Genomic DNA, 13,198 nt, shown 5'->3' with positions numbered 1-13,198 from the left:
ATGGTGGTGGCAGCATCATGGTTTGGGCCTGCTTTTCTTCAGCAGGGACAGGGAAGATGGTTAAAATTGATGGGAAGATGGATGGAGCCAAATACAGGACCATTCTGGAAGAAAACCTGATGGAGTCTGCAAAAGATCTGAGACTGGGACGGAGATTTGTCTTCCAACAAGACAATGATCCAAAACATAAAGCAAAATCTACAATGGAATGGTTCACAAATAAACATATCCAGGTGTTAGAATGGCCAAGTCAAAGTCCAGACCTGAATCCAATCGAGAATCTGTGGAAAGAACTGAAAACTGCTGTTCACAAACGCTCTCCATCCAACCTCACTGAGCTCGAGCTGTTTTGCAAGGAGGAATGGGCAAAATGTCAGTCTCGATGTGCAAAACTGATAGAGACATACCCCCAAGCGTTACATTTGCTAGCGTAATCGCAGCAAAAGGTGGCGCTACAAAGTATTAACTTAAGGGGCTGAATAATTTTGCACGCCCAATATTTCAGTTTTTTATTTGTTTAAAAGGTTTGAAATATCCAATAAATTTCGTTCCACTTCATGATTGTGTCCCACTTGTTGTTGATTCTTCACAAAAAATTACAGTTTTATATCTTTATGTTTGAGGCCTGAAATGTGGCAAAAGGTCGAAAAGTTCAAGGGGGCCGAATACTTTCGCAAGGCACTGTATATATATATATATAGTCAGATGTACAATAATTATTACCTTTTCTTTGGAAACAATTTCCAGGCGTCCACAGTGTCCCCACCACTCTGCGTCACGTCCATGTTCCTACAGGCATGGATGCATATGAGGCAGTGATCAGAAAATATAGGACCTCCATTTGGTGAAAGTGGAAACAACCACCAAGATAAAAAATAAATAAATAAATAAATAAAAAAAAAAAACTTGCTTCTCGATTGGCATCTATCTTTCTCTTCCAGTTCCTGGTATTCAGTATCTTGCACTCTGTCAAAGTATGTGCAGGGCTCATCAGATTACTATCAATGCCATTTCAAACAAATCATATGATCGATTCATATCAGCAAAAGCCACTTCAGGACGATTGACTGGGTTCATACATACGATTTGTTAACTTAGTTTTTACACTATATAATGGAGCTGCAAAGATTAAACGAACTATCAAATTAATCGCCAACTATTTTGATAACCGCTTTAATCAGTTGGAGTAAGTTTTATAAAAAAAAGTGAAAAATTATCTGATTCCAGCTCCTGTTTCTTCAATAATCAGCAGTCCTACTATATTAATTTGATTTGTCCAAGTACTGCTGAAGGCTGGAATGTAGGCTGGAATATCTTTCTAGCAAATAACAATGACAACTAAGGCAACCATACCGGATTGATGTTTAGGAGTTTAGAAAAACTGATAAGAAATATTGGCTAGGGGTGTTAAAAAAAAAATCGATTCACATTTGTAATGCTAAGAAGCTCTACCGATTCAAAATCGATTCATAGAATTCCAAAAATCGATTCATATATATAGTTTTTTAAAGCGGCCATATTATGCTCATTTTCAGGTTCATAACTGTATTTTAAGGTTGTACCAGAATAGGTTTACATGGTTTAATTTAAAAAAAACACCATATTTTTGTTGTACTGCACAGCTCTCTCTCACTGCTGCAGATCCTCTTTTCACCTGGTTTCTGTTTTAGCTACAGAGTGAGACCTCTTTTCTTCTTGTTCTTCTGTACTATCTTTGATTGCACTCGCACATGCGCAGTAGCTCAGATGTAGATCATGTCAGCTAGCTAACTCTAGAGACAGTAAAAGAAAGCCTGTTTCTCCAACTTCGGTCATTTACAAGGCAGGATTAGCTGGGAAACTTCTAAATGAGGGTGCACATGTAAGTAGTTCTTTTGTAGATTATGGTGAACTTGTGTGTGTTGTAGCAGTGCTTTGCTATTGAGAACGACGTAGCATGCTAGCGTTAGCATGCTAACGCTACGAGCTAACGGTTGTGGTTAGCCAGCTCGTTTCGGAATGTGACGTCACAGTCCGGGCCGATTTTGAACAGCTCACCAGGAGACTGAAGGCAGGACACATTCAGAAACCGTATTTCACTCAAAAAGCATGGATGGATTTATTTCAAAGTTTGTATGTGTGTGGAAGCACCAGAGACACAAAATAACACCCCAAATCCCAGAAAAAGTGTTTTTTTCATAATATGGGCACTTTAATGTCTACTGCAATGACATGGGAAAAGTAACTACATTTACATACTGTGAATCGTTTTTTTTAAATCGAGAATAGTTTTATCATGCACTCCTAATATAGGCCACAGTAATTGTTTTAACAACAACCCATTACATGTACTGTATATTGACATGGTTCCCTTAGATTTGGTTTTGGGGTTTTTTGTCACAGAAAATAACATTTTCTAACTGGTATTTTGGCACAGATCTGCCGTTCAACAGGCTTCCTCTCACACAGGGACTTTTTCTTTGGTAGACAGTAATTCCAATGAAAACGTTTGACAATGAGGCATGTGGTTTATCCAGCGTGGCAGCTGAAATTCAATTTCATTTAACCCCATTGAGGGAGGCAGCAGGGATTTCGGAGACCCCGGGAGATAGCTGAGAAAATTTGCAATTTGGGTGAACTAACCCTTTAGATGTAGGCCTACTGTATATATCTATGCTACTGTATGATATACGCTAAAATATTATTTCTCAAAATAAAAAGTCCACTCACTCTTCTTACTGGATAGCAGAAACTCATTGAGAGTAACGTTTACGGGATTTTTGTTGTTTGTATGTTTAGGTTATACAGGATATGACGCTGAAGTTGGCATCCGATTCGGCAGTTAAGGGGAAATTTAAGGGGAACTTAACACTGTCTGATTCAGCAGGGAAACATAATTTACATTGCTAAGTGACTGATCCTCCATTTTTTGAACCTCTTACTGTATTGAATGAGTGTTAGGCCACGTCCACACGTACCAAAACGATCTTTTCTTTACCCGTCTTCCCTGGATTCGTTTCAAGAATAGTTGCGTCGAAACGAATCCATTTGTAAATGACTCAACACGCTACTTCCTATTTCAAGCCAATAGGCGGCACTGTTTCTGCTACAGAAATTCACCAAAAAATGGAGAAGAAGAGCATTGTCACTTCCACTTCCCATCATAACATGGCTAACTAGACTAACCAAGGGGGTAAGCTTCGCTTCAGAACTCGAACCTACTATGGCGCCATTTTTTTGCTACCTGGCCATCACCTCCCGTTAGCATTCCACTGACTAGCATTCATTTTGGCGCCACTTGACAGCGAATAACTTTACATCTGAACCGTTTAAAGACTCTATTTGTCCATTGTTTAGTTCTAAAGAAACACGACAATGTATAAACGATTCCATTACCTTGTATCTCACGTTATGGCTCCGTAGCAGGCGTTTTTGTAAAAATAGGCTAACGATTGTGTCACATAGTAGAGGAATTACCGTATAGTGCAGGATAAGCTTGCAGGCAGTTTTGACTTACATGAGCTGTTTAGGATTAATTACTAATGTTAACTAGCATGTTAGTGATCAATAATTAGCCTGTGCCTATGTTATCTCCTTACATATACCTACGCTCTCCGTCTCTGTAAGATTGGGAATGATTGAGATTTCTCTTGGCACAGCTACCAGAAGACTTCCTAACTAACTAACTGACTAACTTTCAGACACATTGCCCATGTCACATTTACGTCGTCTCTCTCAGTTGGAGGCTGCGCAGTAAAGCTGGCCATCACCGGAAAAGTGCTTCTATTAGCCTTCACTGGTCTCCGTCCAGAGCAACGGGCTCTGGTGGTCCATTATATACTGTCTATGAGACTAACGCTCTCTTAATACATATGTCGGTACACGATCCGTTCTGCGCATGCGCAAGATAATACTGTTTTACCGAGGATACGACCTGCACGATCTGTTCCACGCTAGCCTATGGCTAGCCTCCACCGGGAAGCTAACGTTAGTTTAGCTAACAGCTAATTTGGCTAACTGCTAGCTGACAGCTAGATTCCGTCTAAAATAACATTAAGTCAAACTTAATGGGAAAAGCAGGCTACAGCTAAATAAAGACTTTACAGTAATAACAATAAAGACAAATATTGAGTGATTGTATTTTAAATGAGCAGAAGTAAAGTAGAACTGACGTAACAAACGTTTATTTTCAAGTTTTATTTTGAGGGTCTTTTAAAGTTATTATATGCTGTCTCAGCTAGCGGTTAGCCGAATTAGCTTGGCTGTCGACCGGAAGCGTGGAACAGATCGTGCAGTGTCGTAAATCCTCGTACAACAGCGCATGTGTCGCGCATGTGCAGAACAGATCGTGTACCGACAACATCCATGGACTATAATAACTTTCACTACTGCTCATTTTATAAAGGTCGCCGCAAGAAAACGTGCCTTTGTTTACATTGTATAATGTGCTGTTGGATTGCTTTTTATTTTGCAAGTCTGTCTGCCATCGGACATGATTGCAGCGCACTAGCTAGCAGAGCTAATGTTAGAGCAGAGCTAACGTTAGCGCGCTAACAGTCAAACAAACATCAATGATCCATGAATGATGTCTTTTTGATAATCTATGTTGTATGTATGTAGCGATGTTTAACATTGGCTACATAATGTTAGCAATATATCTTGTGTAGAATCCAGGACTGGCAGGGCAGAGGGAAGTGTCAGGGAGCAGAGACAAACTATTTAGATGAAGTGAGCTGGTTTGACCATGGAGATGGGATATGCTCGCTTAGCTTCACCGCAGTCGTGTGTGACCGGCGTGCAATAGCACTAGTGCGGTAAGAGGTCGAGGGGTGTGGCGATGACATCATCGATACGGGGTCGTATTCGTATTCACCATCCATACGGAGCCAAACGAGAGCCGCAGTGCGTTTACAGGATTCTTCTGGACGGTCGGCCCAGTGCTGCAAAACATGTGCGTTTGCACAAAAAAATGTTTCCGTGTGGACGGCCCCTTAGTCGTTAAGGTAAATTATTAATTATGTCTAAAACACACTTTTAGATTTGTGAAAGCTTTATTGTCTCTATGAGAACACAATAAAGGGAGATTTCACCGTTTTTTTTTCATATGTAGACCACATTGGACCAGGTCCAGATCCAAAACCACAATACCTAGACTTGTCAAATCTGGACAAAATTATCCCAGAGAATTTTATAGCCACAGCATGGCCTTTGCTAATTGACATTCAACGTAGAAGTCCACGTCTCTCCATGTCATTTCTTATATCCATGAGCCATCCTTCTCACTTCAAAAGAAAAGTAGAAAAAGTTATTTTTTACCTTTTGGAAATCAATCAAAATATCTTCATAGATTTGCCAATGGTTTAATTTACTCTTCAAATCCTTCTCCTTCAACATAAGTGTTGTTCTCTCACCTTTCTTCCATTAGTGCTTGGTTTTCATTTTATCTTATTAATGAAGACATTTTTTATGAAAAGCTTTTTGTCAGTTCTTATTCACAGTTATGAAATCTTGTTTATGTTTCTCACATCTGCCGCCATTTCAGACCCTGCCCTTCAACTTCTGCCCACCAGGTGTCTTCATTGTGTTCCTACTTTGCCAGTCACCTCACACCTGCCTGCAGTCATGATCTATTAATAAATCTTCCAAAGACTTTAGAGTTAAGAGCGTCTCCTCCTTGTAGCATTGCTAACCTTTTGTTTTGACTGAATCTGCCTGCCTGCAAATTAGGGCTGTACAATTAATCGAAATTGAATCGTGATTATGATTTTTGCTCCCAATGATCACAAAAACAGAATAATCGAGAAAAACAATTATTTAGCTCATTACGTTTTGCTAGTAAAAAAATAAAGTTTAAATCGGAAAAATATCAAGGCAAATTTTTCACTGTTGATTTATGTAACTTTTTCCACTGTTTTTTTAAGTTCAATAACTGTAACATCTTTCCAGAAGTCAACGAGTAATCACGTTAAATTATCATGATTTCAATATTGACCAAAATATTTAACCTTTTGGTGTCTGTGTTATGCCTGCCGACCTATGTGATGAATACTTCTGCTTTTTGAGTCTGAGTATTTCTCAATTTCCTATCCTCTTACTGTCACTATTACAAAATACTGCTACAACTTTTTGTTGCTATTTTAATGCAAACTACAGATATTATTATTGTTCCAAGTACACGTCAAGTCATTTTACTAATACCTAAAACGTCATATGTATGTTTGTCTATGTTTCTTCCTGCTATCCCCTTGCTGCTTTCCAAATGCCATTTGCATGTTGCCTTTGACTCAATTCCCTTGCACCCCAACACACACTGGCTGCGTCGCGTGAGCATGGCGTTTCTTTTGTGTGTCAGTTGCGTGGCGGCTCTGTGGATTTTTCTATGTCTTTACACACCAGAAACGTGTCTGACGCGGCGCTGCTGTTGCTAGCCTTGTCTGTACACACGTATCTTTCCCATAAACATCAATATATACTGATTTCATTACAGCAAAGACAACGTCAGCAGTATTGACGGCAAAATAGGCCACAGAATATTTCCTTCTGGATTGACAGGTGCAATATTTTAAAATCGAATAAATTACATATGCCATTTATGTCAAAACCTAGAGACTTTCAAACATCCACATGTAATTTATTAATATGTATTTGTGTCTAAATGACATAAACATCTTTTCCTATTCTATTTTGCCTGGAAACGCTTCCAACACGCTTGTGTGACGCGTGAAAAATAGGCGTCGGTTCTATTTCTAGCATGCACGCGTTTTCTGAGACGAGTGTGTGTCACTCACACAACGCATCCAGTCTGTAGCCGGCCTTAGGTCTGCCTGTCTATCTTGCTTTCTTGTTTTTTTCCGTCCTTTTTATATTAACTTTTCCCTATTCCTGTGTTTCTGTCCCTGGCATTTGCATAGATTCTACCCTGTCTCTGTTCTTTACCTGTGACTTTCTTATAACCTTTTTGTCGTTTTACACTTTCTGCTCCCTATAGAAAACTCTGACAATACACATGTAGTACATTCCATTTGTTGACAATGTATGCAATTTTCCAGGCAGGACCCAAGTAGCCTGAAACCAGGTTTTACCTAAAACCAATCTTCCATAATTCGTATAATTCCTGCAATGGTTCAGTCGACCAGAGGACCCATCTTTCTATATTTACTTTTAGGTAGTGGTGTGAAATTGAGAAAAAAAAGGTTATGACAAGTTGGTGTAAATATCGATACCAAGACATCTAATGTAGACTGCTGTTATTGCTTACTTTGATTATTTTTCTTTCAATTACAATAATATATTTTAAAATTTTCTTAAAATGTAACAAACAAATATGTAAATTTTCTAGAATCAAAAAAATCACATACCTACCAAATTTAATCTTAACTACAAATACTTAATTTCTCTGCTATACTTAAAGTGACTATATGTAACTTTTACACATTTCTGCAACTGTGTAATTTTCCATCTGATGATCATAAATGACTTGTAACAGTAAAGAGACTAACTATTATTATTATATTTTTTTCTATCCACTTTTAGTCATAGAAAAAAAAAATCTCTCTCTGGGATAATGTAGTCCAGATTTGACAAGTCTAGGTATTGCGGTTTTGGATCTAGACCTGGTCTAATGTGGTCTACATATGCAAAAAACAGTAAAATCTCCCTTTATTGCATTTTCACAAATAGAATAAAGCTTTCACAAATCTGAAACTGTGTTTTTAAGACTCCTTAGACTCTCTGGGATAATTTAGTCCAGATTTGACAAGTCTGTTGTTTTGGATCTAGACCTGGTCCAATGTGATCTAGGGTAAACGTACCCATTAAGCCCACCAAAATCTGAGTTCAGTTATTTTTCCTACATACTGACATAGTTTATTAACATAATCATTTCTTAAAATGTAAGATTAATCTCTCATTTGAAAATAAATTTATTTATTTGTGTATTTTTTATCATATAAAATAAAGATATTTTATGAATAAAGTCAAAAGTCTGGCATGGGCTTAATTGGTACCGTGGCACCATTTAAGCCCACATGTGTTCCAAATAAGCCCACAACAAAAATGATTGACAAAATATAAGTAATTATTATTTTATAGTTAGTGAAAACACCAAATATTTATTCAATAATATGTCTTACATTAACAAGTATCTAAAAAAACATTTCATGTTATGTTTGGCTTGCTTTAGCCAATTTGTCACTTGAACCAATAACGACCATCATCAAACCACAAACATGACTTGAAGAGCAGCTTGTGAAAAAAGATAAGACTACAATTATTATTCTGATAAGTTACATTCTTAGGTTTTATTTATTTTTTTAATGTTCATAATATAACAATTTTAAAAGTAGTAAAAACCCTGACACTAAGTCATTAACCTTACATTAACATTTACGTTACATTATATTAACCCTTGTGTTGTCCTTCGGGTCCCAGTGACCCGAAGGACAACACAAGGACTATGTACTTCCCTTTACTTTGTTGAGAATTGCTCTCTAAACAAGGGTTAATACAGCACCTTAGTTCTTGTTTGTACAGCATTTTGGTCAGCTTAAACTGTGTTTAAATGTGTTCTAGAAATAAACTTTACTTACTTACTTTACAAGAAAGGGTTTAGAGAGCAATTCTCAACAAAGTAAAGGGAAGTACATAATCCTTGTGTGGTCCTTCGGGTCACTGGGACCCGAAGGACCACACAAGGGTTAAGTATTTAAAAAAAAGTTTGTTGGCATGCTTTTGCCAACTCATCATCACCTGCACTAATAACATTTTAACATCAGATATCAAACATGACTTGCAAAACCGCTCATAAAGTACAGCATTTTGATTTCTTGGTGGTTTGCCAGGTGAAAAGGGTCAGCAACCTGCAGGTTAGCCCGGCAAAGTATGAACCTCTGACATGCCTGATGATTTTAGGACAACTGCTGTAATTCTTCCTTTTTGATGTCATTTTTCTCACTGTAAACAAATGATTATGCAAATTAGGTTACATAACAATACTTCTGGCCAGTGTGTGATCTGTGATGTACTCTTGTTAATGACGTCAGTAAGGTAAAAGAACATCAAAGTCACAGGATTACAGTAAAAATGACAAAATTACAAATCTTTACATTGGAAATTCCTATCAAACTCATAATTTCAGGAATTTCCTATTGAAACACATGAGATGGGCTTAAATGGAACATACTGGGCTTAAATGGTTCTACAGTGACTACCGGGGAAATAAAGATGATATGTTAACACCAAAATGAAATAAATTTATAAAGATATGCCTGGAGCCTAAATATGCTGTAAACTTCCCATCATAGTTGTCTCTCTGTTGCCAAACCTTCAGAATTATCAAGGTATTTTCATTCAAAGTTGGCTTGCACTACCTGCTTTTTAGCTCACTGTACCATTTAAGCCCACCTTGAAAAAAAAGGCATTTTAAAAAAATATTTAGCCCACCCAAACCATTTATTGTGTCTTAATTTGTAGATTGATATAAAATGAATAAGAAAACATTTAGTGTACATACAGTGCCTTGCGAAAGTATTCGGCCCCCTTGAACTTTTCGACCTTTTGCCACATTTCAGGCCTCAAACATAAAGATATAAAACTGTAATTTTTTGTGAAGAATCAACAACAAGTGGGACACAATCATGAAGTGGAACGAAATTTATTGGATATTTCAAACCTTTTAAACAAATAAAAAACTGAAATATTGGGCGTGCAAAATTATTCAGCCCCCTTAAGTTAATACTTTGTAGTGCCACCTTTTGCTGCGATTACAGCTGTAAGTCGCTTGGGGTATGTCTCTATCAGTTTTGCACATCGAGAGCTGACATTTTTGCCCATTCCTCCTTGCAAAACAGCTCGAGCTCAGTGAGGTTGGATGGAGAGCGCGTTTGTGAACAGCAGTTTTCAGTTCTTTCCACAGATTCTCGATTGGATTCAGGTCTGGACTTTGACTTGGCCATTCTAACACCTGGATATGTTTATTTGTGAACCATTCCATTGTAGATTTTGCTTTATGTTTTGGATCATTGTCTTGTTGGAAGACAAACTCCCGTCCCAGTCTCAGGTCTTTTGCAGACTCCATCAGGTTTTCTTCCAGAATGGTCCTGTATTTGGCTCCATCCATCTTCCCATCAATTTTAACCATCTTCCCTGTCCCTGCTGAAGAAAAGCAGGCCCAAACCATGATGCTGCCACCACCATGTTTGACAGTGGGGATGGTGTGTTCAGGGTGATGAGCTGTGTTGCTTTTACGCCAAACATAACGTTTTGCATTGTTGCCAAAAAGTTCGATTTTGGTTTCATCTGACCACAGCACCTTCTTCCACATGTTTGGTGTGTCTCCCAGGTGGCTTTTGGCAAACTTTAAACAACACTTTTTATGGATATCTTTAAGAAATGGCTTTCTTCTTGCCACTCTTCCATAAAGGCCAGATTTGTGCAGTATACGACTGATTGTTGTCCTATGGACAGAGTCTCCCACCTCAGCTGTAGATCTCTGCAGTTCATCCAGAGTGATCATGGGCCTCTTGGCTGCATCTCTGATCAGTCTTCTCATTGTATGAGCTGAAAGTTTAGAGGGACGGCCGGGTCTTCGTAGATTTGTAGTGGTCTGATACTCCTTCCATTTCAATATTATCGCTTGCACAGTGCTCCTTGGGATGTTTAAAGCTTGGGAAATCTTTTTGTATCCAATCCGGCTTTAAACTTCTCCACAACAGTATCTCGGACCTGCCTGGTGTGTTCCTTGTTCTTCATGATGCTCTCGCTTTACACGGACCTCTGAGACTATCACAGAGCAGGTGCATTTATACGGAGACTTGATTACACACAGCTGGATTCTATTTATCATCATTAGTCATTTAGGTCAACATTGGATCATTCAGAGATCCTCACTGAACTTCTGGAGAGAGTTTGCTGCACTGAAAGTAAAGGGGCTGAATAATTTTGCACGCCCACTTTTTCAGTTTTTTATTTGTTAAAAAAGGTTTGAAATAGCCAATGAATTTCGTTCCACTTCATGATTGTGTCCCACTTGTTGTTGATTCTTCACAAAAAATTACAGTTTTATATCTTTATGTTTGAGGCCTGAAATGTGGCAAAAGGTCGAAACGTTCAAGGGGGCCGAATACTTTCGCAAGGCACTGTACTTAACATTTTTAATCCTTCGGCAGTGTATCTATCAGTATGGTTATATTTTGACCTTGTGATTAGCTCGCTACGCTAACTAGCAAAACCCATCTTTCCAAATGAAATCAAATAGTACAAATTGGCAAAAAACTACTTGATAATACACAACAATCAAATCATTAATCTCTCAATTTCCATAATATGAATGTACTTACCAAGTTAGTGGATGTAAATGGTTGAAAATAGATTCCTTCTGAGGGGTCCCAAAACACCAAAGTTTTGAGGCGACTTTATGTGAGCCTCCTTGAGACTGCATTGATGTAGGCTAGCATATCTCAGCATTGACAAATGTAATTGGTTCTCAACAAAAACTGATGTGTAATTAAGAACTTGTTAGATTAGATGAAATAATGAGTAGCATAAGACAGCCACCTCTTTTTTTTTTTAAATTGACTTCAAAGTTGCAAGTGGGCTTAAATGGTGCCTGGGCTTAATGGGTACGTTTACCCTATATGTGGAAAAAAACGGTGAAATCTCCCTTTATTGTGTTCTCATAAAGACGATAACGCTTTCACAAATCTAAAAGAGTGTTTTAGACATAATTAATAATTTACCTTAATGACTAACACTCATTCAATACAGTAAGAGGTTCAAAAAACGGAGGATCAGTCACTTCACAGTTTTAAGTTTCCCTTTAAATTTCCCCTTAACTGCCGACCCGGAAGCTGCGAATCGGATGCCAACTTCAGCGTCGTAAACAGGATGGTAAATTATAGAGCTGTTTTAATCAGAGCAAAGCCCTGATGGGTGGTTTAAACCATATATATTATTAAACTGACCATAACGAGGAAGTTGTTGACATTGTGGTTAGCTAGTCTTGTTTATTGTGGTTATACGTTAAGACCATGGATGGAGAGGCAAGCTAGACCTAAACTGAATTAATATAAACTTAGGAATACACCATGTATTATACCAAATATATTTAATGTATCATTATAAATAAATTATATTAGAATAGGCTTAATTTGATCTCAGTTATAAGACAATGCAGCATCTGTTGTTCGCTTTGGGTGGGATTTTTCTGTTGTATGTTTTTGTGTGTATATATATGTGTAAAGTGTATATATACCTTTTTTGTTGTTGTTGTACTTGTTAAACTCAAAATTCAATAAAAAAAAAAAAGAATAGGCTTAATCAGTGTTTGAGAGAAAGGATGCAATACTGTAACGTCAAAACGAAACTCCATCGACAGGGACTGTATCGTTACAGCTCTGTTATCAGAAGTAGGTCAGTAAAAAGCGAAGATGACACTTTAGTCATATGGAATTATACATATTAATGTTACATAACCCACCTGTCAAATGTAGCTAGTTAACAAATACGGTTTTCTGTAAAACAGGACTGTGGGAATACTAGTTCAACGGTTAACGTTAACGTTGCGAGTTGAAGACACACGGAACTTTTGTTAGTATCTGGGTATGGGATTTTGGCCACCTGCATTAGCTAGCTAACGTCAATTAGCAAACATAACCTTACCTGAAGTAGGTTAATTTATCAGGAAAGGACGCTCAAATATAAGTCGTGCTTTGTCAAAATCATATGTGAATAATAATTGAAAAATATATATTTTTCTATACAAAATAAACGTACCTCTGTTGTGGGACGGTGGTAAAATAGATGTGAGCAAGTCCACGTTACAAATCATTACAAGGAAATTGTTCGTTCGAAGTACAGGCATGAAACTCTTAGCCAATCAGGAACGCTACTCCCTGTGTGGGCTGGAGAAACCACAAAAAGCCAGCAGTTGATTGGCTTAGAAAACTGTAGAACGTTACAAACAATTCCTTAGGGTTAGGGAAAATTACTAACAACTCATACAAGGGAAACCAATTTGACTTCAAGCATTCAACATCACCCAGAAATAGAACTTCTGACATTCTTTTGTAAAAAAACAAAAACACACACAAAAAGTGCTCTTCTTTTTTGCATTTATTAAACTTACAGTATTGGTTTTTTTTACCCAACAATGATCCAGTATAGGCAGCATTTGGGCAGAAACATAATCCAAAATGTTAAGGTGCTTTCTGTATTAAGGCCT

The 13,198-nt window shown here is 37.7% G+C and overlaps 1 pseudogene; it reads right to left on the bottom strand.

Moving 5' to 3' along the window:
- Positions 1–12,821, bottom strand: part of LOC120566942 — a 31,633-nt pseudogene extending 18,812 nt beyond the window's left edge.
- Positions 12,822–13,198: the final 377 nt, after the last annotated feature.

The sequence above is a fragment of the Perca fluviatilis genome, chromosome 10 (genome assembly GCF_010015445.1).
Source record: "Perca fluviatilis chromosome 10, GENO_Pfluv_1.0, whole genome shotgun sequence".
NCBI lineage: Eukaryota > Metazoa > Chordata > Actinopteri > Perciformes > Percidae > Perca > Perca fluviatilis.
The sequence above is the reverse complement of the archived record's forward strand: the minus strand, read 5'-3'. Positions and strand labels throughout refer to the sequence as shown.